At 39.5% G+C, this 26,372-nt stretch overlaps 1 long non-coding RNA gene across 3 annotated transcripts in view; it reads left to right on the top strand.

Moving 5' to 3' along the window:
* Positions 1–26,372, top strand: part of LOC306834816 — a 135,470-nt gene that overhangs the window by 52,833 nt on the left and 56,265 nt on the right. The window contains exon 3 of one of the 3 annotated variants that reach the window (XR_013780538.1): positions 18,287–18,654. The exons of 1 other annotated variant lie outside the window; for it this stretch is intronic. This is a non-coding gene — a long non-coding RNA (uncharacterized lncRNA). Of the gene's footprint in view, positions 1–1,063; positions 1,148–18,286; positions 18,655–26,372 lie in introns of those variants that run through there. One more of the 3 variants, XR_013780539.1, reaches the window with a different exon arrangement.

Below are 26,372 nucleotides of genomic sequence, written 5' to 3'. Positions count from 1 at the left end.
GTGACAGCAGCAACATCTCCTCATGAAGAGGAAACAGACTGTATGCACACCTGTCAGTTCTGTGACGACTGAAGGTGACAAACAGACTCACTCAACATGAGCACAATAAGGGATCAACAAGAAATGCTTCAGATCCCATGATTTACATCGTGCGATATGACTATTGCTCATGTGCTGCACATGATGTGCACATCCATATATGATGGTAAATTGACTTAAGCTTGTATAGCGCGTTTCTTGTCTTGTGACTACTCAAAGTGCTTCACACCTACACACCCACACAGTGATGGCAAAGCTGCTATGTGAAATGTCCATTAGTGTTAGCTAATCCGTTCATATCCATTCATGAATGTGTGCAACTTGGGGTTAGATGTCTTGCCCGTGGACACATCAGATGTTTGGCTACAGGAGCTCGGGATTGAGAAATGACAGACTCTACCACTGAGCCCCTGTGAAACAAAAAGTTCCGCCCTATTGCGATGCAAGTCCAAAGAGATGGCTGGAGGTCGTCCAAGAAAAAGAAATAATGATAATACATTTTGAGATCAAAACATCAAGGTGCTTCCAAACTGTGACACCGGCTGCATCCATCGACCCACCCGTCTTTCCCAGGAGACGTATGTGTTTGTTGCACCATTTCCAGATAACATTGATCCTGAGCTGAGTGCGACTGACATCTTAACATCAGTCAGGTTTCTGTGCTGGAATTATCGATATATTTTTTTTTGTCTGATAAGGAATTGCAAGAGTTTGGATCTACAGCTCAGGCTGTGCAGTGTTCAGCTTTTTGGTTTGCCCCAGATACTGTACGGCATAATGACCAAGAAGTTCCAAATACTTTAGTCAATTGAGGAAAATAAAACATTTTCAGTGACTCTGCATTTAAAGTAAGACTTTTTGTTGTCGGGAACTAAAAGCTTTTGAAAGAGTATTTTGTCTGTGATAGCACAATGGAACCTTCGACTGCCTCTCCGCTATTGTAAGGGAAAACTGGGACAAGAACAATAAAGAGAATACATATATAAGTGCTTAAAAGCTGTCTTTGTTCGTCGTCATGTTGCAGGAAGAAAACTGCCTGGGTGGGCCAACAGTGCTGGTGTTTCCTGCTGTGGTCTTTTTATGTGCTGCTGAATGTGAAAAATAAATAATGCACAAGAATATGAACCCAAACTTTCTTTTATCCCATCTTCATCTTTATACATCTTGATCTTGATACAGCAGTTAAAAAACCAAACAAACAGCAGGCATTTGAGATTGCATAAAGGGCATAAAACAACAAAGCACCTTTGGACTGATGATAATCCCAGGGTTAAACCTTTTTTTTCTGGAGATCTTTTCTGGAAGGACAGAAAATCACATTAGCTGTACTTTTTCATGACTTTTCCCAAGAAATAATGCACAGATGTTGATCTATACACATTATCTATATTCACACCCACCATGGTTTCCATGATTCATTCTACTGTATATCTGATGCAACTTCAGTAGTTATAGATACAACGAATGATCTTTGAATGGACATTTTCTGGTCAGTACAGGAAATGATGAATCCGTCTGAGGGGGAGGCCTTGTGATTTCAGAAGAAAGCCTCCCTTTATAATTGATCTCCTGCTTAGCAGACAGAGTAAATAGCTTCTGTATCCTGTTAAATTAGCCTGCTAAAGTGCAGCAATAACACACACTGCCCCTCCTTCCTGTTTGATTTTCAGCTTAGGGATCAAACAAGATGTCTCAGCTGGAAAAGTGTTTTATATTGTACGAGTTGATCATAGGTGATAATGAAGGCAATCATCAAATGTCATCATGTTGCCTTCTCACAGCAAGTCCTTGCTCACATTTGGCATCTAGAGCCCAACTTCACCAATGCATTTGTGATAAATCGTGTTTAACCCATAAATTACAAAATTCTAAGAAGTGAAAAATAAAAGTACTTGAAAAATGTAATGAATGTAAGCCTGTTTCATAAATAGTTGCATGCATCGATTTTTTTAAACCGCACACTAATTAGGCAATGAAGGAAATATTGTAAATTATTGTTATTAATAAATTCCCATAGTAAAACGAAAAGGCAGAAAATGAACAGCAGTGCAGAAAGGTGGCAACAGAGTGACATATTGCGCAGACATGAATTTAATACATAGACAAATTCAAAGACATTCAACAGAGAATCAACACAGCTGTAGCTGCCAAATGCAAGAAGGGGAACTGGCCCGATATAATCTGTTACTCATGGTCAAATGAACTTTAATGTATAATTATTTCCCATTTGACTTACGAGTTGATTATAAGTATTTATATAACATTTATGACATCAATGCCTCTTTTTCTAAGATACCCAGAATGGCCGACTCCTCATTGAAAAAGCCTCAAATCAAAGTCTTTGTTTAACCCTCTTGGATTGTCCAGAGTAGAAATGTAAAGAACTGTCATTTCCTCCACGGCTGGGTTGTTTAACTAGTTTAACACCACAGTAGTAAAAGATTCAAAACATTGTGGGAGAGTTCTGTAGAAAGTTCCGCTACTGGGTTTCTGCTGTCATGGTTACAAATGTTGGATCTGTGTCATGAGATTGTTGTTTGAAGTATAGCACTTGTTGGATCAGAAATAATAATTTGCCAGTGTTTTTGGACGATGGTTGATTCTGCCTCGAGGCCACTACTGGAAGATGCAGTGGATTCTGGATTCAGATGACCTTGAGCTGGTGTTGCTAAGATGCTCAATTTGTGATACATTTTGAAAGCGGCTACGCGCTTGAGCGACCTATTCATGTTTATACCTACTTTGTTGAAAACGTTTTTCTGTGGCCTGTGATTGGAAAACAGCATGGGAGCTAGGGTTGTAGCAGATGGACTGAAAGGAGAAATGGGCAAACTCGGGTGGAAAGATTGTCTGTGAAGGATGGAATTTCTGCTGGTGCTTTTGCGATACAGATTCAAGCCAAGTCTGTGAGAGTCTTTATGGTCAGCTGAAGCTGTTGTAAATGTGCTATGTAAACTTGATTTGACTTAACTCACCACTAATGATGTGTCCCTAAATGTCTCACACCACTCTCAGCATCTATGCAAACCTCATGTGTTTACCACCCATTGGCACAATGGAGAGTTTTCCATGATGTCCCGTGTTTGATGATTCTTTCTTCACACAGAGAGATCTAAGAGGTTCATGATGTGTTCATAAAATCAAAAAACTAATTCCTCAGGGCCTCAGAACTTGGGCCACAGAACTTATCCAGATATATCCAGGATACCTCCTCCAGCTGGTGATAAAGGGAAGGTGCGGGTTGCGGAAGTGATTCAGGATTCAGATTTATTTTTCAAACAGTACACAGTATGTGGATGCAAAGATTAAATAAAATTAAAATGATTCATCAATAAATTTGATGACTGTGGGAAATGTAAGGACTGACGTTCAGTGTACGCTGTGTGCAGATGTTAAACATCCCTGCTCCAGAGTCAGAACATACAGGGGGAAATAATGTGTACAGTCGCTCCAGGACTGAAGATGTCATTAACGTCTGAGCTAACCCCTCCCTCACTTTAACTTTTCAACAAGAAGCATGCAAGACACATTCTGTTTGGGTCGTGGAGAAAGTGGGCGTTCATGGTTGCACAGAGAGCCTATTCTGCACTTATGTTTTGAACTATTATCACAGACTGATGGCAGAGGCTGCTGTGTAAAATGTCCTCAACTCATCTATTTACATCCATTCACACCCCGGTGACACAGCAGTATAGGAGGAAATGTGTGTTCAGTGTTTTGCCCAATTAAGGACTCTTCAACATGTGGCTGCAGCAGATGGGAATCAACCCCCCGACATGTCAGTCATCAATGCCTAGTTCACCATTAAAATAGTCTTTAGTTGCAGCCCTTGTGTCGCGTGTTCATTGAAAAAAATACAAAAAGAATGACCCTCGAGAGGTTAAGAAAGTATGTCTGAGGTACTAATGTGCTGCTCTATGACAGCAAAGCAGGGATGAGACATCTTTCAAAGTTAATACACCGATTGGGTCCAGACCTGCTCTTAATAAAAATGGCACGAGATCATTTTCTCCTTTGGTGCTTATAAATAAAAATCAGTTGATCGGGTGTATTCTGCAGGAAGAGAAATGGATGTTGACTGTTAAGTAGTATGACACGTTCCTCTTTCTGCTGGTATTTCTCGATGAACGATGTGAGAGAAGCGAGCCTGTGTTTTATCTGAAGCTGACATCACAGGAGACAGGGGTCTGAAGAGTTGACAATTAAAAGGATCCCGTTCAAAGGCACGGCTTCAATCACTGAGCGCTAATCAGAGCTGCAGAGAGCCCTTCATGTCGCCGGGATCCTGCAGCAGGACTCTACGAGAGAGATTGATCGCTGTAAGCCGTTGCCTGTCTTACTATATCTCTGGACAAATCACACAGTAATTGCCACAGCAAAGCACACATGATAATGAACAAAGAGGAGAATGTAAGAAAGAGCAGGAGAAGTGTCAAGTCATTAGTGATCAAAGTGAGGCTTTGGGACAGTCAGTCTGTGGCTGCTTATTAATTGTAACACCCCTGCAAGCATGCACGCACACACACACACACACACACACACACACACACACACACACAGCCCATCAGATTCAGACATCCCTCCATGTTTTTTGATATCCCGCTGTTCCTTGCTGTGTCATGCTAGTTCTTCCAAAAGCCACTACAGGCCTGCTGCTGTCTGTATGTGTGTGTTTTTGCATTTTAAATCTGTGTGTGTGCACTGTCAGGATTCTATAGTTTCAAATGGCACGTTACAAAAGTCAACCCTCTACTGAAGAAACCAATCAAAACCTGCTTAATGAAAAGTGACAAATGTGTCAAATCGTACAGGACTACTGTATATTGTTGGGGTACGAAAAATGAAATATAATATCAGTCTGCTTGTTGTTTTGAGCGTTGTCCATTCTCAGTCCAACTGAGTCATATATTTATAATCAGGAAAAAGTCCAGTTAGCAACATAAACGCCAACACAACAGTTGTTTGGTTACGTCTGCTAACTAATCCCTTGAAAACAAAAGTGACCGCTCATTGGTCAATGACGTCAAATAGAGGAGAAACCAGCCCATGTGCCGTTATAAGCCCAAAACTCAGTCCCTGTCTACACATAAACAACTGAAACAGAGTTTTCTGATAACCTTCACCCTGAAAGGAGTGATCCAACAGGTGCATTTTCATCGACCTAACAAAGTTTTTGTGTTTGTACGAACGGACAAAACGCACAGAAAAAAAATATAAGCCTACAGTAGATGTAGGACATGATCAGTTCTTTTGAACTGTCTCTTAAGTTTATGGTTGGAGTTTGGTAGCCACTTCCTTTTCAAGATATCCTGTCCATATTAACACACTGTTTGCCTGATGAAGGTCTAGCACTAAAGTTGTTGTCAATAAATGTTTGTTTGCAAGTAATTCAGTGTGTGGAAGTTTACCTTCCAATTAAATATAACGGTAAGGATGTTTTTGAATCAGCAGTGTTCAGTGTGAACGGAGCTCAAGTGGTAACACACACACACACACACACACACACACACACACACACACACACACACACACACACACACACACACACACACATCGAGAAGCATTCGAACGCGAAGTTGAACTGCTTTCAACTGTAATTAGATCACTTGCGCTTTATGATGGCTCCCAGTGGAAAAGGGCCTTAAATTCATGCTTAGTCATCAAGTGTACCAGCACCACTTCACCTCCTTCCCTTTCAAATGCCTCTACCTCCTTTTTTCAATTGCTACACTTCAGCTGCCACTACAACTGGCCGACTCTTTCCATGGCTTCCATCCCCACTCCACTGCTATGCTACTTCATCTCAGCTTAGCACTTTCACTGTAATTGCAACTTTAAAAAAAATAATAATAATCAGTGCTTCTGTTTCATCGAACACTTGAACTTCAGTCAGTCCTTCAGCTGCAGGAAATATTTGATTGATCTTTATATTTCTGGTTCATGCTGCAAAGCAATTACAACCTGAGTCATTTTGTGGTGGTTTAAATGTTGCAGCTGAAATTCTTGAAGAAGTGGCTGTTCTCTTTACCTTTGTGTGACAAATCATCTTATTGAACATCTCACGCCGTACGACTGAAAAAAAAAAGTACAGCTATTTATATTTTTTAGATGAGCCTCTCCAACAGTTAGCTGCCCTGGAACAGTGACCTCTATCAACAGAGGGGGGAAATCATCATGGCCGTGCATGCAATGCTGCCATCATTGCTGCTTCCGTTCAAAAAATTACATAGAAAGCAAGCAAACTAATTATAGTGCACCCTCCTTTGTATTGTATTTTAAGTTCACTACAGCTTAAATGAGCAAGAAATGAGACGGTACGCAAAGAATGATGTACACAACTTTTGTAACAGCAGTATTTTGGCTTTCTGACACTTTATGTGGGAGGTTGTTGCAGAGTCAGAGGTCACACTATCCAGCAAAAGCTGCAGCTAAACATGTTTTTACATTTTTCACATCCGTTGCTTTTTTTAAACTTTGAAAGGGCACAGTAATCTTTTTATAGCGAAGTGGCCAACCATGTATCAATTTAAACATCAAAACTGAAATCTTTAAATCAGCTCTGAAAGTTGCTTGGAGCGAGCAGATGGATAACAATGTGTGTGAAGTTGTGAAGTCGACATCGCAGTGACGTTTTTGTGGTCACTATTTATTCTGGATGACGGAGCAGAACATTATACAATCCTTTCTTAAATTGATTCATTTTATTTTTCTGTACACGAAAGATTAAAAGTAACATCACTAAACTTTCAATACAAATAACTAACTTTTAACAAAAGTTAAAACTGGTTTACAGCAGGTTCCTGTTCTGCAGCACATAACAAACAAAGATCAGATCAGACAGAAGACACAATCAAAATAAACTGCAACACAGACAGTTAAAGGGGAGGAGGGTTAACTGAAAATAATACATATTTAAATGAATGCTTGGAAGTTTGTCCATTCATCTGGATGTTTATATGCATGCTTGAAATGCCTACCTTACTCTAGATTTTAGGGTTTGTATAAAATAAGGACCTCAGACCAGAGCTGTTTTATTTTTTAAACTGGTACATGGACTAACGCATGTGAGAGGGATCTCGTGATGTGTCCCTGACTCATGTTGGCTCTCGGAGCTGATTGTTATGGATCGGATGCAGAAGTGTACTTTTATTACCTGCACGTGCCAAACTCTTTTTGCTTACCAACATGCCTACTGCTTAACTTAAAATTGTCTTAAAACATGTAAAATCATGTTGACAGGAGTATACTTTGTGCCGACGCTAAAACTTTTTAGTGGCAGTCACCACAACTGGCTTAAATAACATAACTGACAGTATTTCAGGGCAGCCTATCTTGGGATAAATATCAAAGTATTAATACATTTAATGCAATTCATGAAACAACTTGTGCACTTGCAATAACTCAAAGAGAATAAAATCCAAACTATACAGTGGTAATATTTGTGGTCAGGCTTTCTTGTATGAGTCATGAATTACTCTTTGATTAAAGTGAATCATGCTGCCTGATGAGGGAAAGAAGGAAATTGTGTCCTTGAATGTGACATGTGGTTGGACATTTAACGGTTTTATCAAATGTACCGTAAAATCAGGAATTTAAGCTGCCACCAATATATAAGAAGAACCCTGTTTTGAAGGTCTCTCAGAAAGAAAATGAAGTTTAAACTGTCTTACTGCTTGATGATTTCTGTTGTGTTCAGTAACGTCAACAACATGCAGCTCTGTCACTCTTTTAGTTCACTTTGTTTTTACTTTGGGGATTTTGCTCTCCTGCTAACAATTTAATGGATAGATATACCTGCGTCTTCTGCAAATGCATGATTATGACCTCGTGAGAAAGAAAAGATGTCGGAAAAGTAGCACTGCCAGACTTGTCTGTGTCATTGTCTTTCCCAGCACAGCGTCCAATCAGCTGTCAACACTCAATGACTGGGGATGTATTTTTATCAGGTCGCACACAGTGACGTGGCTGCTGCACCCTCAGTAGTGGCTGTGCGTCTCAGATTTTAGAGGTATATTGGTTACGCCAGAAAAATAAACAAAAAGGTATGGTGTGTCATTATTAATGTGTCTTTTTGTGCTCTGTTGTTTTTTTTTAATAGGCTGCAAAATGTCCACTTTCTGTAAGTCTCACTTCAAATAATTAATACAGCTCTGTCCTAACTGTCCTCACCTTTCGTGTTCTAACAAGCTGGTAACCCACCTACAAGAATTTTAATAAGCGCTGGCGAAGACTTGAAGGTTTCTGCCACGCTGCCGCTCAAACTGTCCCAGTTCTCAGTCTCCTTACATGTGACACAGATCTGATGTGTTTAATCAGTGCAAGCAGCAAAAGGCTTCGTGGAGTTGTATCCCTTTTTCTTTTTTTTTCTTTCTTTTTTTTTAATTCCATCTGGACCAAATGGATATGTCACAAAGTGCCAAATCTGATCCCCAAGGCAAGTGACCTACATGCAACTTGCATTTGAACATCCAATTATAATTTATCAGTGTTACCATGACAATAAGTCATTCTTACGTCAGTCACTTGAGGCACCTGGCACACTTTGTGGACTTGGCTCTCCCACAAAAAAGGACCCAAATCAGTGAAAGGGAATCATCCTAAGGCTTTTTTTATTTTTTTTTAAACAGCCACAGTCACTTTGAAAGCATTCAATGTCCAGAATATGGAGTATATAGATTTGGTCTTTCAGCAATTCCAATTCAACACCTTCCTTCACACTGTAGGTCATTTCAAATTCAGCGCGAGTTCCAGCATAACACTTTCGCTTTGGTTTTGGCCCTCACAGGAATAAAATTCTTCAGGAAATACTTGTCCGTGCAGCAGTGAATACATCAAGAGCCGGAGAATGTGTGTGTAACCATATGTGTCTACAATGCAGCCAGTGTACGGCAGTCAGCCAAGCTAAGGCAGAGCTCATCCCACAGCAGCTGTTTGGCAAACAAGCAAAATGCCACCATGAAGCAAAAAAATAATCCATGGCTTTAATTAGCACCCCTACTACCACAACAACCTCCTCCGCCTTCACCGCCGCCTCTTCATCTATTGCTTTTTCCTAAAGTCAAGGGCTGCAGACATGACATAGTTTTCAAAGAGAATGCGAGAGCAGCCATCCTCTGCAGTTCAAGGGTGATCGTAACCCTCAGCGCCCTTCAGTTCGAGGGCTGAAGCGTGTTTGGATCCAACACGGAAGGGGAAAAAATGTCGCAGTTGTCAAGTGTTGCAGGGACGTAGCGTCAGGCGACAACAGCCCTGGGAATAGACTTTGTAACGGATTTCTGCTGACAGCCCTGTGACGGATGAAGGATGGTGACAACAGTTTTCCTGTGATGGTGACACGATGATACCGATGCTGCTGTATGTTTGTAAGGGAAATAAAAGCCTTCCTCATGCTTTTTAATTATTGTTTGAAACTGTTGTTGTTGACTTTATGTTGCTCTTGAGGAGACGATGCTGTCGCCCCAGTCAAGGTCACATAATACATCAAAAGCAACACTGAAACTAGGTTTAAAAAAATGGCAAAAGCGGGTTTAAAGGGCAGAGCCGATTACTGTCCAGATTATGAATATAGTTTTCAACTAATGCACAGGAATTACGAAAAAGTTCTGGCCTATTGTTGGGAGTTGTTGCATGTGTGAATGTAAATGCCTGAGGTTTTGCACAATGACTTGTTCAGACTTTTTCCTGCCAGCCCCCGAGTTAGTTTTTTTTTTTTTTTTAACTTTTGATTTAGTTTTTTTATATAGAGACAGCAGGAACAAATAAACTATATAACATAAAGCAATACAAAAAGGGGGGGGCATACACATTCTCAGTCAGTTGAGTAAACATTGTCCTTGTTTTTGAATAACGTCCATTTCCTCCATTTTTGTGCAAAGTCACCCGCTTTGATTCGCAGATGAAAAGTCATTTTCTCCATTGCATAGATCTCCTCCATGATGACCATCCAGTGCCCTGTTTTTGGAGCATCACTTTTTAACCAGTTCCTTGTAATGGCCTTCTTATACGCAACAATCATTATTTTGAAGAGGTACCTGTCTTCTTTCATAATAACTCCTTCTAGGATCAAGCCCAGATACAGAACCCATGGGTCCCTGGGAACCTTATATTTTAGGATGTCCTCCAAGAGTCTAATACTGTCGTCCCTGAAAGGTTGTAGTTTGGCGCATGACCAGAAAATATGACTGTGATTGGCATTATAGTTTCCACATTGTCTCCAACATTTTTGTTGTAGTCCAGTCTGTTTGCTTTTAATTTGCGGAGTGACAAAGAAACGGGTCAGATTTTTCCAGCCGAACTCTCTCCAGCGTTTAGAGCTCGTAGAGCTGTGTTGTGTCTTGCATAATAAACGCCAATCACACTCTGAAATTTCGGTCTGTAGTTCGTCTTCCCATTTAGATTTTATATACAGAGAGTTATTACCATTACATTTCTGTAGACATGCATATAGTTTAGAGACAGCTTTGGAAGGCATTTCCTCATAGGCATCCATCATCATTTTAACCAGCACATTGCTTTCTGATGATAAACCTGTTTTTACCTGTTTATCAAAAAAGTGTCTTAGTTGTAAGTAACAAAACAAGTCTTTATTTTCTAGTTTAAATTAGTTTTTAACCCTTTCAAAAGACTTGAAAATGTTCCCTTCTGTCAGTGTGCATATGGCTGTAATACCTCTATCTATCCATGTTGTAAAGGTTTTGTCAATTTGTCCTGGTATGAAAAGAGTTGTCTGCGAGGGCCATGGCAATAACCTACAGTCTCCTTCAATTTTATATTTTCTAACTATATCCGTCCAGGTTTTTAGTGTTTCAGAGACAGTAAAGTTGTCGTCTTCCTGGTGTCTGTAGTGCTTGTCTCCTAGTTTGGTCTGAGGTAGATTTCTGCTCTGGGTGAGCTCTATTTTCTTCCATTTGGCATAATATTCTGGAGAACACCAACATGCCATGTATTTCAACTGAGCAGCATAAAAGTATTCTCTTAAATTGGGCAATGCAAGGCCTCCCCTTTGTTTCTCCAGTTGAAGTGTTTTGAATTTGACTCTGGGCCTTTTGCCTCCCCAAATTAATCGTGATATTTGCTTATCCCATGCTGTAAATTGGGAGTCTGGGATTCGAACTGGTAAAGAGAGGAATAGGTACAGCAGTCTAGGTAGTATGTTCAGTTTTATTGCCTCAATTCTTGAGCTAAAATCTAAGGTTAATGATAGCCATTTTGACAGGTCTTTCTGTATGTTGTCATTAATTTTATTATAATTTATTTCGTAGAGTTTACTCAGGTCTTGTGTAATGAGGACTCCTAGATATTTTATACTTTCCGAGTCCCATTTTAATTTATATTTTTGTCTGATAAAGCTGCTCGGTGTGTAGTTCACACACAGAACCTGTGTTTTATTAATATTGAGTTTGTAACCAGACTTCAGGCCATAATTATCCAAAACTGACAGAAGTTTAGGAAATGTTGAGTCTGGGTTCTTTATGCATGTGATAATATCGTCGGCAAATAATCCTATTTTATGTTCTTCTAGTGCTATTGTGATTCCTTTAAGTTCGTCATTCTGTCTAATTTCCTGGGCCAACGGCTCTATGAAGAGAGCAAATAGTGTGGGGCTCAGACAACATCCCTGCCGGGTGCCTCTATAGAGTGTAAAAATATCTGTTAAGGTGCCATTGATCTTAATTCTGGCAGTTGGCTCATCATAGAGGGATTGGATACATTTAATAAACTGACTGCTGAAACCCATCCTCTCCAACACAGAGAAAAGAAAGGGCCAGCTAAGGCTGCACTTGTTTTTTGTTTGTTAATTGTATCTATTAGCTGTATTGTCCTTCTAATATTATCTTGGGTTTGTCGTCCTTTTATGAAACCTGTCTGGTCCTCGTCTATTAACTCTGGTAATAAATATTCCAGTCTTTTGGATATTACTGAAGTGAATAATTTGTAATCGATGTTAAGGACAGAGATTGGTCGATATGACTCACAGTACTCTTTATTTCTACCTTCTTTGGGGATTACAGATATGACCGCTTCCTTCCAGGAGGGGGGTATTTTAGCATGCAGGAGTGTCCAGTTAAAGGACTCCAACAGTAAAGAGGAGACCTCTTGCCTGAAGGTCTTATACCACTCATTTGGGTATCCATCGCTCCCAGGACTTTTATTAGCCTTCAGTTTACTGATGGCTTCGTCCAACTCTTCTTTTGTTATTGGAGAGGTTAGAGCTTTGTTTTGGTTAGTAGCTATGGAGGGGAGATCCAGTTTTAGCAAGTAATTTTTAATATCCGTTTCGTTTATATTCTCAGGTGGCGAATACAGCATTTTATAGTAATCTTTAAAGGTTTTTTGAATTATGTCTGGTTCATGTATTATTTCATTGCTGGTTAGTTCTCTAATTTTGTGTACTGAGTGTTTGATTTTTTGTGTTCTGAGGCGCTTCGCCAGAATCTTTGTGGCTTTGGGTCCGGATTTATAGAATAATTGTTTTGTAAATCGTAATTTCTTTTCCATTTCTTGGGATGCCATATTGTCTATGTCTTTTCTTATAATTTTTATTTGTTCTACCAGTTCGTCACTATGATCTGTTTGTTGTTGTTTTTCTAATATCCTTAACTGTTGTTGTGATTTGTCATATGTAAGCCTTTTCATTTTATTTATGTAGGATGTCCTTGAGATCAGATTACCTCTCATTACTGCTTTGACAGTGTCCCAGACTATTGTTGGGTCAACCTCATTGTCTCTATTTATGTTAATACATTCTTTAATTTCACTCTTTATATCTTCCACAGTTGCCATATTATTTAGAATTCCTAAATTCAATCTCCATAGTGTATTTTTGTTTATGTTGTTAAATAGATTGTATTATGGTCCGATAGGTCTGCAGTCCCTATGGTACATTCTTTAACCCTGTGTCTGTCTGTAATGTTCATCAGAAAGTAATCTATTCTGGAATGCACCTTGTGAGTTGCTGAGTAATGTGTGAAGTCACTCAAGTGGATGGAGGTCCCTCCACACATCAAACAGGCTGGATTCCTTAATTAACGTATTCAGGCTTTTGGATAAGTTATATTTATGTCTTTTAATACTTGTTGTATCCATATTATAGTTTAAAATAATGTTCCAGTCTCCTGCACAGATTACGATTCCCTCACTCACTGATTCAATTTGATCAAAAACTGTTTTTAGAAATGTTTTGTCACTCTCTGGTGGAGCGTATACATTAATTAGAGAGACCAAAACACTGTCTATCCTTCCTTTGACAATCACATATCTGCCCTCTCTGTCAGTTTCCTCTTTGATTAATTCAAAATTGACAGAATTAGGTAGCAATGTTATTACACCTCTTTTTCTACTATTCTTACATGAACTGTACAAGGAGTTGACATCATAGCCCAGCTTTTTAAACTTTTCATGTTCTTTTTTTGATAGATGTGTTTCTTGCAGGAACACTACACTTGGTTTAGCCGTTCTTAGTTTTGCTATAACCTTACTTCGCTTTATGGGGTTACCAAGGCCATTCACATTTAAAGATATTATATTATGTGTCACACTCATTTAACATAAAAGATCAATCGCCCCGTAAACAAAGAAAAAACAGTAACAGTATCAGTGGAACATCTGACTTGAACAAAACGGGAATACCTGGAACTCCAAAGGAGGAGCAGATTTCTCTCCTCCTCCATGACCCCGTTGGTGGGTCTAGGGTAAAACCTGTCATAAAGAAAGGGCCCTATTAGGGGGCTTAGTAATAAAACTACTACCATCCTATGTGTCCAACGATCTCAGTCCTGTCTCTGGAGCCGCTCCCAGCTCAGAGGTGTTAATCCAGAAAGTGAATTACATGTTCATCATATTGCTGCTCCCAAAGCCAGCTTTCCTGTCACTCTGTGGGGCTCCTCTGGAACTCCCGGAGTCTCTCTTTAGCTCTATCGGCCGCAGTAGGCGTCATTCCCCGCGGGTTCCTGCCGTGTCGCTGCCAGCCCAGCAGCTCTTTCAGTCGGGTCACGTCGGGATCCTCCTCGTCCTTGGCGGCAGGCACCTCCACACTGTAGCCCCGTCTCTGCAGCTCCTGCCCCGCGTCATGCGCGCTAGTGTAGGTCCGGACTCCGCTGTCCCAGTGGATTCTCATATTGGTGTAGGGTTTGCATTTTTGGGAACGAGTTTCTGTGAAACTTCACTTGATCCAAAAAATAGTTTTCCCATAAGATTTTCCCTCTCGGTCGGGGATTCTTTCAGACTTATAGTGTAGAACACTGCCTTAGTCTAAATGTCATTTTAAAGTAAAATAACTAGTACTGGATATCATAACCCCCTTGTTTATATTATAACCGCATGATCTCTCTTAACCTTAACACTGTGGATGTGCAAAAGTTAAGACCCTCCTGAAAAATCTAACTTGGAGAAATGCAGGCAAGAAAGAGTTGGCCCAACTTTTACCTCAACTTATTGTCAACTATAAAAGCGTAACAGACATTAAAATAAGTTTCCTTGAATGATGATGTAATTGGGGGGTTACGGCATGTAGCCCAAAGTTTCCCTGGAATATATTTTACTTTCTTACCTGTAACCTATTCCTGTTTAACTTTACGGTCAAACTGGGAATTGAATATGGGAGGATTTATCTTATCGGAGTTATCGCAAATCCTTTCACAGCACTTACATCCAATGTTTTTTGGGGTTGAGCTTGTTGTTTCATAAGTACAGCTGTCTTAGTTTAGTAGGTACAGCTATTTTGTAAAATTCAACTTGTTTTCAGTTGTTGTTTCAAACTGAACTGTGCAGTCAGTCTTCCATAAGAGAGGCAAAATCTCCCATCAGTAACACCTCAAAGTTCATCATAAGGAGTTCTCAGATTGCCCCTGTCTGTGCAGATAAGATTTTCTGTTTCTAAATTCACAGATTGCCCTCACTGGTAATCAATCTGAAAATAATGGTAAAGAGAAATGTTTAAAGGAGACAGCATATTTGTGAAAATTGAAAGATCAGACCCTTTTAAGAAAAACTTCACATATGACATCTTAGGCGGATCCCTGTCTATGACACAACCAAGCCTTCAACATCTCTAAAGCCCCAAATGACACAGATAAATATCTCCAACCGGTTCAACTAAAAGGTCCTAAATAAGGGATTCAAGGACCTTTTTTCCAGGTCTTCCATTCTGACTGAGACTACCTGGATATATTATTTTTAACTCACGAGTGTCAGCCTGTGGTCTGCAGCTCCCAAGGGACCATTCGAGGATCGATGGGAGCCTTGAGGTCAAACAAGCAGGGGATCCAGAGAGATGCTTGGTATTCAACAGGCTTCCTGGAATCAGCTTGATACTTTTGAAATTGTATTTAACACCTAGAAAAGGACGGAGAAAGAACATAAAACGTCCCCTCCTTAATGATTGTCTGCAGGGAGATGATTTTCCCTTCATAATATCTACACTAATTTAAAAAAATAAACATTGCAATCAGTGCAATAGTGGAGTCCATTCATCTAAGTATGTCACTTTTTTTTTTTGGTTGAAAATCAAAATTTCCTGCAGATTTTTAGTGAGGAGGTATTTCCCTTAAGCTTCTGGAAAATCTCTCATTTGAAATATTTGTGAGAAAGTGTTGAAGCAGCATGACTGAGCTGACAGGTAGCAGATGTGAAATTAATAGAAATCATATTGATCAAACAGAATGAACTCTGAAAACCGGGAAAGATGGGTAACGGGAAAAAAATCCTTGTATCCTGTTGTGATAGATGTACTTAATAGTAAACTTGAAGTTGCGTACTTTAATTAATGATAGCAGTTATTCCCTTCCCCTTAAACCTCCTTTTACCGATGTATAAACTTATTTTGTCCTTGGGGTCAATTTGACTCCAGCAATTTAAACCTCCAGAAAAAAATTACCTGACTTTATATGTCAGGTACTTTATGTTTGTTGACAACCAAAATATCCCTTTAGATAAAATGTTACACAACTATGGAGAAATGTGCAGATCACCATAAAATATCACTCATTAAACTAACATTGGAAAGAGAAATGTTTGTTGGTATTTTAATGGCTTCATATTTTTTCTAAGTTCATATTTTTGTTATCCATAACATTTGGAATGAAGAAGAACTTCTATTATCAAGAACAGAATTGTTCGGGGTCAGTTTGACCCCAGGAAAAACAAGGATTTTAATAATAAGCTAAGTTCAGTTCAGCGGTGGACACAAAGAAACACAACAGATAAACAGACAAAGGACAATGCAACAAGGCAATAACATTTTAAGTTGAAAGCATTCCTTTTTCTTTTGATAGAAATATAAAACGGGACAAATTGACCCCAAAGAACAGTGATGCGTTCAAGATGTGTACTGGACATTGAAAACGTATCACGTTTATTTTATGTTTTCCAAATAGTCCCCATTCAATTAGATAGATAGACTTCAAATTGACCCCAAAGATTAGAGAAGGGTTAAGTTTAGTGTCCCTCAGGGCTATATACACCGTCCATTCAGTCTGTTGCTCCTGTTTGGTGGTCTAAGACTCAACTCAAGTTGCTGTCCTCCATTATCCGTAGTACCCATGATGTTTAGTTACTAATTATGTTATATCAACCAGCTGTTAAAAGCTGTAAAACATGGTTTGATTGAAACGTATATTAATCTAATGCAACAGAATGTTATTTAAACAGAGAGAGGTGTAATATGTTCATGCTGCAGTGATATAGGTGTGTGGCTGTCTACACACCTTCACTGTAGGTCACTGTAGGTGCAACTAGATGAACTATCTGTCACATCTGTCTTCAGTCTGAAAATGAATGAAGTATCCTCAACATCAAAATGATGTGAAATAAGGTGCAAAGGATTTAATTGATTGTGTCTTCATTTTTGTTGAACTGCCAAAAATAAGCGTTTGACATCTCTCCGATCAGACTCTGATTTAAAGATTTCTATAGCACATCTGTTTGAGATTTATGTACTGCACCTTTACGTTGTGCATGTTGTTTATCAGAAGCACACTCAGGTCAGTGGTAGCAGCCTCTCGCTCCCTCAGGATCCTCCTCAATATGGAGGAGCACAACAGTGTGGAGCCCTGCAGTTACAGCAGCTTCCAGGATTAGACTGATATATGGGGCCAATACAGTATTGGCTTCCTGTCCAAAGTTTTTTATGGCGCACTGCTATATCATCTTAAGAGGTTTGGTTACAGAAGCCTTTCTCTGACACTGTGGGGCTACACAATCACCTAATTGTTAGAAAATCAGTGAGTGCATGAGGATCTTCATAGTTGTGCAAGAGCACACTTTTCTAATCTATTAGAACATAAGGAACATTTTTTCTTCATGAAGTAAAAATATAGAGCAGAAATTCAGCTCTAAAACCAATGCATGACATCTCTAATGCTTGGCTAATGGCTGGTCATTGATTTTTAGATGAAACTGATGGTCCCGTTGTTAAAGTGTCACTCCACGATAAGACTTTTGTTGTGACTTTATTGCTGCTTCACCTTTGTGCTTTATGTTTCTGTCTGATTGAAGCCTGGCGAGGAGCTGCCAGTTGGCTGAGCTTTGTTCCCGTGACTATAATTTCTCCAGGCTCTCCGTGCTTGCAGGCTACATTTTATATTGCAGAGGATGGCGTTGTATGAGTTTTAATGAACGCTTGTACAGATATTCACGGTGGGGCATTACAATTCATGGAAAACTAAGTTGCCCTCTGGGAGATTATGTTCACAGTATTAGGGCTAATTTTTCTATTTCAGTTGAAAATCTAAAAATTGAGCACAGTGTTAGTTCATGCAAGTCAGGGCTCACATTCTGCTAGACAGCCAGTGTTTCATTGATATCAGCTGAAATCCATGCCACCTCTCATCAGCTGATGGCCATCTGCTTCCAAGCATCCAATTGGCTAATCACACTCTGCCTTATTAAAGCGTCTCTAGCCTGCCTACTTTTTCCTAATCTTTCCTACTCTTCGCTGCTCGCTCTGCAAGACACTTTTAAAAGTGCATTTGAAACTTTCCTCCACTCCAGATCTTCTTTCTTACGATGTTAATCAATTTCATGACGTCATCATTTTATGTGAGTATTTGTTGCATCTCTCCCCGCCTCAGGCTTGTCTTGTATGCACGGGAAGAGCAGTACTGACTGAATGACCTTAAATGATCGCTGCATTGCATCACTAAAACTGAACCTGTGGAAGAAATTTTAAATGCATTCTCATCAATACAGCTTTTCCCACCCGAATATGAAAATGAAAAAATAATGATCCTCTCTGATATCTACTGTTCAGACAGGGTGGAGGATAGAATAGGAAGTGGGGAATGGCATGTGGGAAGGAGGCAGAGGTTGGATTTCACTTGTTGGGATCTCACCTGAAGGACTCTTCTCCCTGTACATGGGGTGTGAACTAAAAGCTGGGCCATCTGTGCCACACACAAGACATTTTTTTTTCAGTAAAAACTACATTTTTGTTAAAGAGACACTTTGAATAAAATCAATGCATCATCTTCATTTAGCTTATTTAGCTTGGGACATCTTTTGTCGTTTTCTGCTGCTCTGTGTGCCCTTGAATTGCCCCCCGGGACAAATAAAGTTTTTTGAATTGAATTGAATTGTCGTCCTCTCACAGCCATTTCTTAAGCACTCTCTATTGTAATCATGTTTCATTAATACCTTGTACAGTAGCCACAACTACAAGATATTCTGACATTTATATATTCAATTCAATTTGAACTTTATTTGTTAGTGACCAATAAAAACATAAATGTAACCATTTGATGCATTGCACAAGAGTTAGTCAAGTCCTCAAGGTTGTGACACCCTTTTTCTGACTTTTTTTTATCATGTGGAGTTTGTCAAGATTATTAGCCTACATAATCATTTTTAAACAACAGGTAATTTCAGTATCAGGCACCTGCAGGGGAGCTGACTAAGAAGACAGTGGATAGAGTCATAAATGACCTAAAGCTCTGGTTTGAACCCGAGTCGTATGCTCTTGACGACATAATCAGCAGCAGAGGATTATCTGGCACAAACTTCACCAAGCGACGAGGTGCATAAAGAAATGCAAACGCTTGAATTAAGATCAACTTTATGAATTAATTCGACCGACACGTTTCAGCTCATGGCCTTCGTCAGGGTCATCCAAAGCAGACTAAAAATTCAATGTCAACCACTCTGCTTTCTGGCCCTGTCATCCTGAACAAATCTTATTTTGGTGTTATCCTGTGTTTTGTCCCTATTCTCCTTTAATTACATGAATAAGTTATTTTTTGATTATTATTTAAGAAACTTCTTTGCAACGATTTTTAACAACCCTCATGCTGAAGAGGACTGATGGTTCTTCTTGGTTTTGCAAAAATGTAAAATAATAATAATTAAAAAAAAACTTAAATAACAAATAAGAATATTAATTTTATTTGTGTCCTTCAACTCTTATTAGCTGTAGTGAAAAAAAAGAAAAAGATTAGCATGAACAGAAGCCCTTCAGCTACCACTTAATCTCAGCCAGCTGAATATTTTAATTAGGCTATTTATTGCATTAAGCAGGAATGATTTCTTTCTTAACACTTTGCCTTTGTTTCAGACCGATTAAAAATGATTTCAATAACAAACTGTAGTAATATGATGTCAGTATGAAATTCATATGAATCCTATCCCATTAAGAGAATAACAAATGGAGTCATGGTTTCATCAAAAACAGCTCTTCATTAGTATGCAGATGAATGCAGCTCTTGAATCTAATTAAGTAATCCTCTCTATACAAAAGGCCTGTGGTGCAGCGTCTATCATGTTGTTGAGTTATGTTCACAGGACTGTTCAAACAGACTGATGCCGCCGAGAGGACGTTCTGGACCACTGTGGTGAGACATGAACATAAAATAACTAGCTCTCAGCAACTTCTAATTACCATCAGCATTTAGGAGGTTTTAATCTTTAGTTTACCAGGAGGAGTTTTTAGGTGGTCTGAAAATGATTTTAAATTATATTGATGCCTCAATGTGACCGATGAAAGATACAAGGCCATCATTAATAAGACAGACTTATTTTTATATAGTTAATTACTTTCTATTTTTTGTCATGTTTATTTTGGGGGTTTTTTTTAATGGAAGAAGTTTTCATTGTGTCAAAATGTGTAAAAAAGACGTTATTAAACATGGGGTCTCCATGCTGAAGCCATGCCTGTGAGCCTGAGCTCAGGGCAACAAATCCCCACAGCAGTGTTTGCAGATTATTGGACACACATTTGAAGATCTGTGTACGGATTTGCGGATCTTGCACGACTGGAGTGTTGGAAAAGTCACTTGTAAAATGACGGCCAATGGAAGGGCCCGTTACATCTCAATGATTTGTGTTTATTTTTTCCAACTGGTATATTTTTAGACCAGTAGATGCATTTGTGGATGTGTGTGAGCATTTGTGGATCTTTTTACACATTTCTGGATTTTCATATTATATTATATATTTTTATATGTTTTGCCACAATGCTAACTTCACATTAATGCCTTTATTTTACATGTAAGTCAGAAATCAGGTACAGAGAGAGAGAGAGAGCAGGTTCAAGGTTCAAGGTTTACTTTATTGTCAATTCCAAAACATGTCAGACATACAGTGAAATCGAAATTACGTTTCCCCCCTCCCCACGGTGCAATGTAGATAAAAAAGGTACGGTAAAATAAAATAAAACAAGGTAAAATAAGATAAATAATATTTACATTAATAAAATCTAAATGTGCAAAGTTAAATAAAATGGAATCTAAAACAAGATTAGAAGAAAAGTGAGACTTGTGACTTGTGCATGTGTGCAAGCAGGGAATGCCATGTGGGAAAGGAGCTACAGGGGGCCGCCTGCTTTAAGGAGAAGAAACTTCACACACGAGTTTTGGGGAGCTCAGAGACTTTAAATCAAAAAATCAATCAAAGAAAATGTTTTTTTTTTTTTTTTTTTAAATTTTAAAGCTGAATTGTGTCTTCTTTTGAGGGATGATTGTGCAGTGTTAGGAAATGTTTCTGTATATCAAATACAATAAAACAGGATTCATTAATTCAGACGCACAACAGGTCCTTACAGTTGATCCTTTTTGTTATTTTTAAACGGGTTTAAAAGAAGTACAATATGTGACCTTAAAGATCAGACGATTGATACAAAGTCACAATCCTAACTTTGTTCATCATTGACACAACTTTAAGCTTTATTTTTGATTGAACTAGAAAAGAAGTGTTTTTTGTTATTATGAAATAACCAGTTCTTATTTGACTGAGAAAAAAATACACACCTGTCAGTCCCCACATTGAAAAGATTATAATGTTGTGTGTTTAACGTAATTACTAAAAAACTGCAACTTCAATACACAGCTTTGTTCGTCTACTGTCTTGATGAAGCTGGTTGATGGAGCTGGAGAACCAGTCATTTATATCTATAGCACAAAGTAATAGAAGAACAGGAAACCAACTGTGTGAGCTCCAAGGCGTAATGGTTCACGTTCTTTTCGCTTGTCAGAATCCTATTTTAGTCCCCTGTTAATTCACCGGGGCCACTGTCTTTCTGACGTCTCCCTGAATATTGACTCTGACTTTATGGATGGAAAAATCCAGATGAGGCAAGAGGGGAGTTGATAGAAGAGTCACATATTCATCTGATTCGCCTTCAATTATTACAGAGAGCTCACAGCAATAAGCTCAGGGACCAGGAGTGAGTGCTTTGAGTGTTTTTTTCCCCTGCTCTTACTCCGGTTTTAACCTCACTCAGTTCAAACTCGTTTGTAGAGTTTTGCTATCAAATATTTACGAGGATACACCGCTTCGCTGAGCACTAGAATAACTTTGTTTTTCCATGATTCATTCTTCGCCCTAATCAAAGATGAAACTTCTTTCGTAGATTCAGAAACAAGTAGAATTCTGTGAATTCCATATTGAAATTCTATCTATCACTTAAAGCTGGCCCTGCTTTACTCACACTGTCAATGTTGCTTTAATTTCTTATAGATCTAAATTGTCTTGACAGTATGTTACATGCAGCTCTTTTTCACTCTAACTGCAGAACACTTGTGTAATTTGCAGTCATGAAGGAAGAGGAGCACTCTCTGGCACACTGACTCTGGGCAGCGATGCAGTGAGAAGCTTTCAGTGCCCATCTTTCATTTTTATACTTTTTCCCCATTTGAGATTTCTGTTGTCTCTTGCATATTTAGATTGCAAGGCTTTGTTACTTTAGTTTGGACTGGAGATACTTTGCAGAGGCCTCTCGACCCTAAATTGAGGGAAACTCACTTTAGCTCGGAGTCCGTTACCATGGTAACTCAGTATGTGAACCTAACCTGATGAGGAGCACGTTTTCTTCAATGAACCCCGAGTTTCTCTCTGTCTCCTCACTCTTTCTGAGCCAGAAACGCTGCGTCATTTCCTCATTCTGTCCCTCAGTCCGTCTCAGGTGGGGCTAGTCTGGATAAAAATCCAGGTTGTTTTAATTTTAATAGTTATTAATATAGCCTGACAAACTACTGTATGTTGTCGAACATGGCATGTCTTTAAGTCGAGGAGCCTCGAGATGAAAGGGCTGCTTTACTCCACAGGTAATAAGCCTCCGTTTACGTGTTACGTGATGGTCATTCAATTAGGCCCCAAACAATGATGTAAACAGGATAGGCCGATAGTTGAAATAACATTTAGCGTCTATGTTCACTGTGCAGTTGATATTCATGCATTTACATCTCAGCATTTGACCTCTAGTGACCTCCTCTACACTTTGCAGTCTCAAATATAATCAGTTCATTTTGTGATCCTGGAAAAAAAACAAAAGTGTGTTCAAATGTGAACTAACATACAGTGCTCAACTCGCATATTTAGACATACTCCACACATGGATGGATGGATGGATAGATGGAGGAGTTTGCTGTCCGCAGTCCATCTCCCTCTCTCTCTCTCTCTCTCTCTCTCTCTCTCACCCAAACTTTCTGTAAACCTGCTTTTTGTTCTCCTCTTTGGAGTCTGCATTTGAATCCTGTTAGTGTATGTCTTTGTGTCAATGTGCTAAAACCGTTAACATCTGGTTGAAGTTGCACACAGTGATAAATATTCATGCACTAATATCATTAAGTCTTGTCAAACCCTCGAACCTACTTGCTTAGATGTAAGCAAAAATTACATGGCTAAGTCTTGACTGTTTCCCTAAAAGTAATCCTCTACACACTCTTCTACTCTTGTGTTTGCACTAATACATCACTGTGAATTTCCACAAAGCAGCAGTCCTCGACATGTCTACAACAGGAGCAATAAAGGCTTCTCTGATTACGAATGAAGGCATCCACTGAAGGGAATTCTTCAAACAGAGCTCCAGCAAAAGACTGAAGTAGCAGTGAAACCTGAGCAAAATAAATTGCTGTGACTAACTCCATCTGGTGTCCAGAGGTTGACTAGGGAGAAAATCTTCAGTATTTAGATGAAGCAGCTGTTACAGCAGGCTTTAAAATCCTGTCTTCAGGCTCAAAGTCCTCCACTTGCTCTGCTGGATTATTCCTTTTGTTGTGGTTCAGGCAAAACTCAGGGTAAGAATTCAAAAATCTCACTTTTTTTTCAATCGAAAATGTTGAACAAAAACTAGTTACTAAATTAGTCAAAGGATGAAAGTAAGAAGGCCCAGAGGGCAAAATAGCATTGACTGACTGAAGTGCACACAAACAACTAAAACTGAACCCGTTGTAATCGTGATCCAACCCGGCCTCCCAATGCTGTCAGAGCATTTGGTGTACATCACAACCTTTTTTTTTTTTTTTTTTTTTTTCAGACCATTGCTGTGTCCCAAATCTCTCACAGGGCTACTCACTTGCTGTGTCCCAATTTGCATCCTTTAACGTGCCGATCACAGCGCTGCATCAGAGGTTGTCCCATTCTAAATGCTCCTTCAAAAACATCCTTTTTTCCTCAGCTTTAGAACGATACATTACATGCATAATGTGTGGTCAAACATATCCCAAAATCCAATGTGTGCCATTTTTTCTGTTTACCAAAAACAGGATATGTATCTAATAAGGAATCAAGAGAAGTATACCCTTATCAATCAGTATGGCGTGTCACTGTTCATTGAAGTTTGTTTGCTCATGAGGATTAAGATCAGGGATCGTGTCTTCATCAATCTACATTTGTGGATGAATTGTTTGGCAAAAAAACGAAATGAAGGAACGTCACGTCAGCTCGTTCCTGTGCAGCATTTCAAGTTGCTCGGCAACAGAAAAAAAAACAAAGCATAAGGGCAGGGACAGGTGGTGCGGCAAAATGAACATCCTTAGTGGACCAGACCGTCTCATTTCAGAAGCTCTTTTAGCGATCTAAGGGGGCTAGGAAGGCTGCGTCCTCTGAAGGATGCTACCCCAGAATTGAGACACAGCTAATGAATAGTACACCATAATGGGGGAATTACTGCAGCTTAATTAAATGAGCGATGACAAGGCGAGATCATCCGTGTGTGACTGCAAATGAAAATGTGGTGTCGGCCCAACCTTCTATTGTGTGGCTGTGTCCATCACACATTTCTTCATTGACATGTAGAGAGAGTCAATATTACAGATCTCTGGTGGGAGGGAGTTCCCGAGGCGAGGGGCAGAGCAGCTGAAGGCTCTCTGGACCTCATGTCGGACAGGTGGGCGGGTGGTGCAGTCAGTCGAACAGAAGAAGAATACCTGAGAGTGTGGGTGTGTTGAAATGCAGCAGTTCAGAGAGGTATTAGAGGAGCGAGATTATGGATGGCCTTAAAGGTGATGAGCAGAATCTTGAAGTCAAAGTGGTATTTAACCGGGTGCCGATGATGCTGCTGAAGGACAAGGGTGATGTGATTAATGGACGCGGGTTCTGGAAATGATGCGAGCAGCAGAGTCGTTTCCATTCAACATCCAGTACAAGGTAGCAGGAAGACCTGCTGAAGGGTCCATTAACGCGTCTCGCTGAAACCTTGCAGGTGCAGGGCAGCAAGCATGAAGATAAGATGGCATGTTGGAGCCTCCTTTACCAGCTGCTACTCCTGGAACACACTCTGAGCCAATCCCTGCTCCCTTTAGAGCTTGTGAACAAGGCCACTAAACTACTAATTTAGCAAACACTGAAAAGCAAACTGATTCTGAATTTAAACTTTAAAGTCTACAAGCTACTCTTACGAACATAAATGTTAACGTTCCTGCCCCTCCTAATATTTTAATACATCTTGACTCGTACCTTGTCAGTTGTGAGAAGTCAAAAGATGTTGATGTCAAGATGTACACAGGTGGTGCTAAAGCGATGAAGAATTAGTAAGAGTGTCCAAGTAAAAAGAAGAGTGTGAATGTGTGTTTGTAAGTTCAGACAAGTGTCACCATTCAGAAAGAAAGGCAAGTCAAACAAAACACAAACACAAATGGTCGATGAATCCTCCCTTTTTTGTGTTTGATGAAGACAAACTCAAACGGCTGTTAACAGCCTCTGCATGGTTTTCCAGGAAAGAATACAATTTCTCAACACAACACAGTTTGTTCTCCTAATGCGCACAAATGTTTGTTTTAGCGGCTTCCAAAGAGCTTTGTCGCTCAGTATCCATTTGCATAATTCAACAAGTTCTTCTGGCACAGCAGAGTATGAGCAATACCCAGTCACCTAGGTGAAACGGGGACGGATCCGGCCGGCTGGATGGAGAGTGCTGAAGGCTGAGGGAAGACGGAAAAGGGAAGAGACAGAGGAGTGAAAAAAGGCTTGAAAGTGTTGGTTGAATAGTGAGTCAGAGGGAAAGAATCTGCTTTCTTTGTTTTATGAGACATGTGCAGCGTAATGTTGTGTGTCCTAGAAAGTGAAAGAAAGCACCAGCTGAAGGTCTTAACACAGTTACTGTTAGTTCTCAGAAATGCCACAGTGTTTCCTGAACACAGCCTTTTCTTTGGACATGCCTGTGTCAATAAAATTGTTATTCAATTCTTTTTTTCTTTTCTCCACAATTGTCATTTAATAACACCCACAGACCTTCATCGGGGTGTTGAGAGACTGAAGAGGTTTTGTGTGTGTGTTTGTAGCACTCAGGCAGGAGGTCGCTGTTCGCAACTTTTAAAGTTGCCAAAAGTGGAAACAGCAGGAGGAAAGCAGGTCTGCTCTTTATTGAAGGTACAAAAGAGGAGGCAGCTGTTGCTTCAGCAAACCACATCACGCTGGTGTGCTATTTCAATTAAAGGTGTTAGGAAGTTATAAAAGTTAGTTTTACAGTTTGTATGATCTACTGTAGTTGTCTGTTGGAAACCAAACACATTGGAGATGCACATGCTAACACAGCATGCTACAAGTGGCTATACACTACTCTCTTCCTTACAAGCAAAACATATAATGTGGCCCTTTAAAGACTATCAATTTAGTTGTTAAACTTAAAA

Source organism: Symphodus melops (genome assembly GCF_947650265.1).
Source record: "Symphodus melops genome assembly, chromosome: 14".
NCBI lineage: Eukaryota > Metazoa > Chordata > Actinopteri > Labriformes > Labridae > Symphodus > Symphodus melops.
The sequence above is the reverse complement of the archived record's forward strand: the minus strand, read 5'-3'. Positions and strand labels throughout refer to the sequence as shown.